This window comes from Mustela nivalis, assembly GCF_964662115.1.
Source record: "Mustela nivalis genome assembly, chromosome: 7".
NCBI classification, from domain to species: Eukaryota; Metazoa; Chordata; class Mammalia; order Carnivora; family Mustelidae; genus Mustela; species Mustela nivalis.
In genome coordinates, this window is record NC_139026.1 from 66,487,182 (window position 1) to 66,493,653 (window position 6,472).

General features: G+C 47.3%; 1 pseudogene across 1 annotated transcript; it reads right to left on the minus strand.

Annotated features, from left to right (window-relative positions):
- Positions 1 to 1,809: 1,809 nt before the first annotated feature.
- Positions 1,810 to 3,366, minus strand: LOC309868505 (kelch-like protein 42 pseudogene; annotated as a pseudogene). The gene has a single exon. The product of its transcript is annotated as a kelch-like protein 42 pseudogene (transcript).
- Positions 3,367 to 6,472: the final 3,106 nt, after the last annotated feature.

Genomic DNA, 6,472 nt, shown 5'->3' on the forward strand with positions numbered 1-6,472 from the left:
AATATATAGAAGATGAACAGACACCCCTACATGTACACACATACAAACATTTTCCCCTAACAATTATTAACATACTTATGTTTATATAAATGTACATTTATAACATATATTTACAAATGTATAATATATAAATATAAATCAGTAGATACACATATCTTCCACTCTGTGGTTTCTCGTGTCATTTGTAATTTTTCTAAGCATGTATTTACGAATTACTTGAATACCTTTTTTTTTTTCCCCTGGAGGACATAAAGAATATTCCTAAAAAGAAAAAGAAAAAAGAAAAACGACTATCAAGGATTTGTAAAGAAAGAAAAGGGGGCACTGGAGTGACTCAGTTGGTTAAGGATCTGACTTGATTTTGGCTCAGGTCATGATGCCAGCATCATGAGATCAAACCCTACGTCAGGCTCTGTGCTGGACACGGAGCCTGCTTAGGATTCACTTTCCCCCTGTGGCCTTCCCCGCTTCTCTAAAAAAATAAGAATTCTGTGAGGTGTTATGTTAGAACTCAAGCTGGATTTGGGGGTGGAGGGGTTCTGTTGAGCAGCAGTTGATACAGCTGGACACACGTGTGTAGAGGTGACAGACAACCGGCTGGGCCTTCCACCCCAAATCTGAGCACCATTCGTAACCACTGAATGTCCCTTTGTTACCTCAATTAAAGCTTGTAGAATTTGCCTAAAAATAACACTTCTGATACCAAACCTTAAATACAGTATCATCTCAGTGGTATAAATAATACACTAAAAAGGGCTTGGAAGAAAACATGCCAATCTCTACACAGTATTGCCTCTGTGAGGGAGGGAGCAGGAGTGATAGTCTTTCTGTTTCTTGATTCTTTTCCATTTTCCACTTTTCTAAAATAAGTATGTATTATTTTTATCACCAGAAAAAAAAGAACACTTTCCAAAATAAATTTCATGTTAGAGTAGAAATAAAGCCACTGTTCCCCCCACCCCCCTAGGCTGGGGTACCCTTAAGTCAAGTATGTATGTATAATGGTCTTCCCATTCCAGTTACAACTTTCTTTGCCTGTGGTGAGTCCCCCAACTACTTGTTCCACACTTCAGGGTAGGGCCCATGTGGGGGTTGAGATGGATACAAGAATAGCAGAAAAAAGGGTATTCCTGTCCTTTCGTGGATCATACTGATTGATTCTTCTCCCCACTTAAGTGTGAATGGCTCTGGGCCATCTTGAGTCCTTCCATCTTTCTTTCCTACCATCTCTTCCTGTATCTGCTCTGCTCTCTTTTTTTTTTTTTCCTTCTTCTTCCTTTTCCTTTCCCACCTCTATTCCCTACTCTCCCTCGCCTCCCCTCCTCCTTTACCTGTCTTCATGTCACCCAAGGGCATGTTGGGAGGGATTTGAGGATGGGAGGGGGAAGGTTGGGTGCACTGAAACGTTCTAATTTTGTAGGTGACCACTGCCAGGCTCAAATTTTAGAACAAAGACGAAACTGTCTGGGAAGGAAGGGAGATGCAAAAGAGAGGACACAAAATAAAAAAGACAATCCAAGGTACAATTCTAATGGTAATCTGATTACAGATTGGGGCCCCAGTGTGGAAAGCTTCAAAGTCAATAACAACAACAAAAATCCTCCCAAGACCACATTACAGGTCACTGCCGGGTTTGTCACTGTAATCAGGATTAGAGCCTAAAAAATTAAAAAAAAGGTAAAAATGAAAGCAAACTTTAAAAAAGTTTTCCTTTACAGTATCCTTCCAGGAAACCACAGACATCCCCCACCCCACGCCCCCCAACTGGGAAAGAGGCAAAAAGGCAGTTTGCCTGAAAGAGCGAGACCTGCAAGGAAAGTACTCGGTTAGTTGACCTGGCGGGGGCCACTTCTTCCTCGCAAGTTCTCAGTTCCTTGGGAACTCTGCCAGAGTCCAGGCCAGCGACACTCCTGAAGATGTCATTCCCACTTCAGCAAAATCTCCTGCGATTGCCCAGCAAACATCAAGGGAATGAACGAACTAGTGAGCAAGTGAATGAATGGAACGGGAAAAGAAGCAGAAGCAGCCCCGCTGGGCGCTTACCTCTTCTGGTTCATGGAGGCCACCTGGAGCCACTCATTGGTGCTGGGGTTGTAGGAGTGCGCAGCCGAGATTTCCTGGCTAGTGATCCTATACCCGCCCACTATGAAGAGGTAGTTGTCCAGGATGGCAGACCCGTAACCCCTGACGTTCACCAGGTCGGGAGGAAGGTTGTTGGCCAGCGGGAACCAACGTTCGGTCATCTCCTCATACCTGAGCATGGACGGGGGCTCCCCTTGGTAGGGGTGTGGGGCCAGGGGGCCCCCCAGGAAATCCCCCAGGGCTACAAGAACCGGAGTCCCGGTCATCCGGGCCTCTCTCAGCCTCTGCTTCAGGCTGACATCCCCGGGGGCCTGAGGAGGAGCCCCCAGGAGGTGGAACTGGGGCTTGCACAGCACCTCGTGGAAGTGGACGACCATGAAGCGCAGGCAGGCCTCCTGCAGGTCGGGCAGCCCGTACACCTGCGCCAGGCGGTACAGCTCCAGGCAGTTGGTGAGCCGCACCTGGGACAGCAGCAGCTGCAGCAGAGACGTGACCTGAAGGAAGGAGGCCGCTTCCACCAGCTCCGCCAGCAGGCTCACCTCGTCCATCTCCTCTTCCTCCTCCACCCCGCCGCCCTTCTCCGCCTGCGGGCCCAGGAGCCGGCGTTGATGAAGTCCAGCACCAGGCGCAGGCCCGGGGCGCTGAGGCCGCGCAGCTGCTGCACCTCGGGGCCGCCGGCCTCCTGGCTCAGGGCCTCGCGCATGCCGGAGCGGTAGAGGGCGCGGAAATAGTCGCTCTGCTCGATAAGCTTCCTCTCGCTCACCGGGTCGCAGCGGTCCTCCAGGCGGATCTGCACCATCTCCTCGGCCGACATGGCTGGGGGGCCGGGGGCCGCGGGGGTGCCCGCCAGCTCTGCGCGCTCGCCTCCCCGCCCCCACGCGCTCGCCGGGTTCCGGGTTGGGCGCGCCGAGGGATGGCGCCGCGGAGGAGGAGGGAGGCGACGGGCCGCCGCCCGCTCCCGCGTCCGCCCAGCCTTTCTGGGTCGCGGCGGCGCCCCCGAGGCAGCCCCTCCTCCTGGTCCCGGGGGCGGCGGCTCAGCCTCGCTCCCCCGCAGCGGCCGCCCTGCCGGTCTGCTCTGCCTCAACGCCACAAAAGGCCGGGTTGCCGCGCGCCGGGCGTCGGGAGGCGGCCGCCGTCCTCGTCCGGGTTGTCCGGGCCGCGTCCGCCGCCGAGGGGATCCCAGCCCCCAGCCCGCAGCCTCCTGCCACGCCTCGCTTCTCACTTCCGCCCGCAGGACCCCTGCCGCCCGCCAGACCTGCGAGCGGATCCGTTGTCGGGGAGGGCTGCGGGCCCCGGCGCTCCGGCTGCGGCCACGTCCCCGCAGCCTCCCCCGCACGCCCGGCGCAGCGGCTCTGCGGCCTGCGGGCTCCGCAGCGACGCGCGGGTTGGGAGGGGGACTGGAGGCGAGGTGAAGCCAGTCCGCTGTTTCTTCCGCGCTGCTTTACGAGCGGGGAGACAGAGAAGAGAAGAAGAAACAGGCGTGGGGGGACCGGGATGATGGGAGTCGGGGGTCCTGGGAGTCAAAATGACATCACATCTGGGATCGCCCATCTAGCCCAATCCGGCATAGTGTCCCGGGGCCTGAGGCACATAGGCCGTCCCTACACACGCAGGTGACACCTAGAGCTGATTCTTCGCCAGGGTCATCGTGGAGGAGCCATCTTGCAGAAAGAAGGTCCAGGCAGATGGCAGCAGGTTCTGCAGGGCTCGCTGGGCTGCACAGTACAGCAGATGAAACGGGTCGGGAAGCAGAGGGGCTTGTATTTGCTGCTGGGGCCCGTTAAGTCTTTTTATGCTATTAAAAGAAAGACAATTTAAGTGAGGACACGTGACTTCTTTTAAAACCTCGTCTAAAAGTTATTGCTTTTCCTATTTCAGTTTGGTTGGGCTAGCCATGACAGATGGTCTGAGCAGAAGATCTGGCCGCCTTTAGTCATACTGGCCTACCGAGAGGCTTTTCTTGCCACCCTATGTTCCCCAGCCCATGAGGACTACTGAAGGAGGGGCAACTTCCCGGTCTTCTCTCACTGGACGTTGCAAAGAGATGAGTAAAAAGCTCAGGCCAAATAATGAAGACCTCGTGTTGTTCATGAGATATGAATTAATCTTAGAAGAGAGTGAGAGGGATACTGTTAGGTTAGCTTTGGGTAGATGGAGGGATAAGGATTGGGAGGGAACTGGCACCCTATCCTAAAAAACAAAACAAACAAAAAACAAAAACAAAAAAAATTTGAAATTTTTCCCAGACCAAGATTCTTCCGTAATAGTCCTCAACTTGGGGAGGAGATGTATTTGGGCTTTGTTTTTATTATGACAAGCTTCATCTGTCTTCTGGAATGGCAAGTTGTTAAATGACACCTTCTTCATAAATACATTTCCGCTTTTTGAAACAAGTTATCTCCTACAACCGGATTAACATTTTACCTTAGTAAGGGGAGAAGCATTAAAAACCAGAGAAGAAAGATTGGTAAAGCATGAAATCATTTCAGCACCTTTTTGGTTAATTTGTTCTTCTCACTATGTAACTTAACTGCCTCGTGGTGAGTTGTCCTCCATTATCTTCTCTATAAAACACCATGGATAAGGAACTAACATATTAAAGACATAGAAAAAAATTCTAGTAGATTCTGGCCTCCCTGGGAAAAGTGAAGGAGACAAGGATGGATCTAGGACTTGCCTTATTCATCTGTTTTTTGTTTTTAAATCTGTGAACTTTATCTTTTCGCCTTGTTTCTTGGACTTTAAATCATTACTAATAAAAGTAATGATTCTCAAGCAACTTCTCACACTTCTGTTCTCAATAAGGGTGCAGTCAAGACATTCTAAGTTTCTTGGGTGTAGGCAACCATGACTTTAGCAACCTCTTTGGGAAAGTAAAGCGCCACCTCTAGTATTAGGCCCTAAACTGGCAAATTTTGCTGGGAGGCACATCCTCTATTAAAGAGGCTTGGACTTGGGATTTATTTGTGCCTCCACTGGCAACAATGCCAGATTCAGTGGGTCAGCCAAGAAGAACAGGCTCTTAGTCTCTTCCCTGTCCTTTTAGAATCTTTCACCAATGGATGCTTTTGTTTCCAAACGTCATGGATATGCCTCAGACTGGTATTTTCTTGCCTTCTAAAAAGAGACCCAAAAAAATCACACTCAAAGAATGATGCACATCAGAAAGGCAATTCACGCACAGTAATATGATCAGAGTAAGATTAGCTTGGGCAGGGAATCTGGGGTGTGAGTCTGACAATACCAGGCACTAAACCTGTAAGCTTTTTGACCCTGATAATGATAATAATGTCACTTAGGATTTGAAGTATCTTAAAAGACATATCATTTTTATAATTTACACAGTAAGCTTTCTGTTGAGCTAGAAATGCAAAGTCAAAGCAATATAAACTCATTTATAAAAGATCTAAAATATTATTTCTAAGCCTTATGAAAATATTGCTCATATATAGTTGGTGGTATAATTTTATAGATCTGTTATTGACTGAACAATGAATAATAAAGACTGGCCTTTGTGGTACTATGACTCACTTCAGACACTTTATATTTTATGATCTTTTTACAAAAGACTACAGTAAGTGTCAGACACAGGCTGTTTCTTTAAGAATTTCTGGAAAATACAACCTTAATGACTGAGAAGAAAAAAAATATTTAAGTACAAGATGTTTATTACATTGTTGCTTTTAATAATAAAAAATTAGAAAACATAACGTATAATAGTAATAGTAGCCAGCATTTATTGAGTATTTATTATATGCCAAGCACTGACTTGTCGGTGATTTTGTGGATTACAATACAATTTTTTATTTTGCTTCATAGCTGAGGAAGCTGAAGTACAGAGTAAATTTTGGTACATTCGTAGAATGAAATACTGGAGAGCCATTACAACTGAGGATAAACATGTAGATCCTTCTTTAGAAACCCTGAAAAATATAATTTTACCCTGGGTATTTAGAAAACAGTTTCTGGAGGGACAAATGGGTGGCAGAGTCAGTTAAGCATCAGGTTCTTGGTTTCAAGTCAGGTCGTGACCTCGGGATCGTGGGATTGAGCCCTGAGTGGGGTCCATGCTCAGTGTACAGTCTGCTTAAGATTCTCTCTCCCTACTCTCTGCCCTTCCCACTCATGTTCTCTGTCTCTAAAACAAACAAATAAATAAATAAATAAATCTTTAAAAAACAGTTTCTGGAACAGCATGAATCCATTTACGTACAATGGCATATATATATATATATATTTTCTATAGAGATGTCTAGAAGGATGTTAATGAAAGTGTTAAGACTATAGGACTGTAGTTTTTATTCCTTTTTGTGCTTTTCTGTAAGTTTGGATTTTTATTTTATTTTTATTTTTTAAAATTTTTTAGAGATTTTTATTTATTTATTTGACA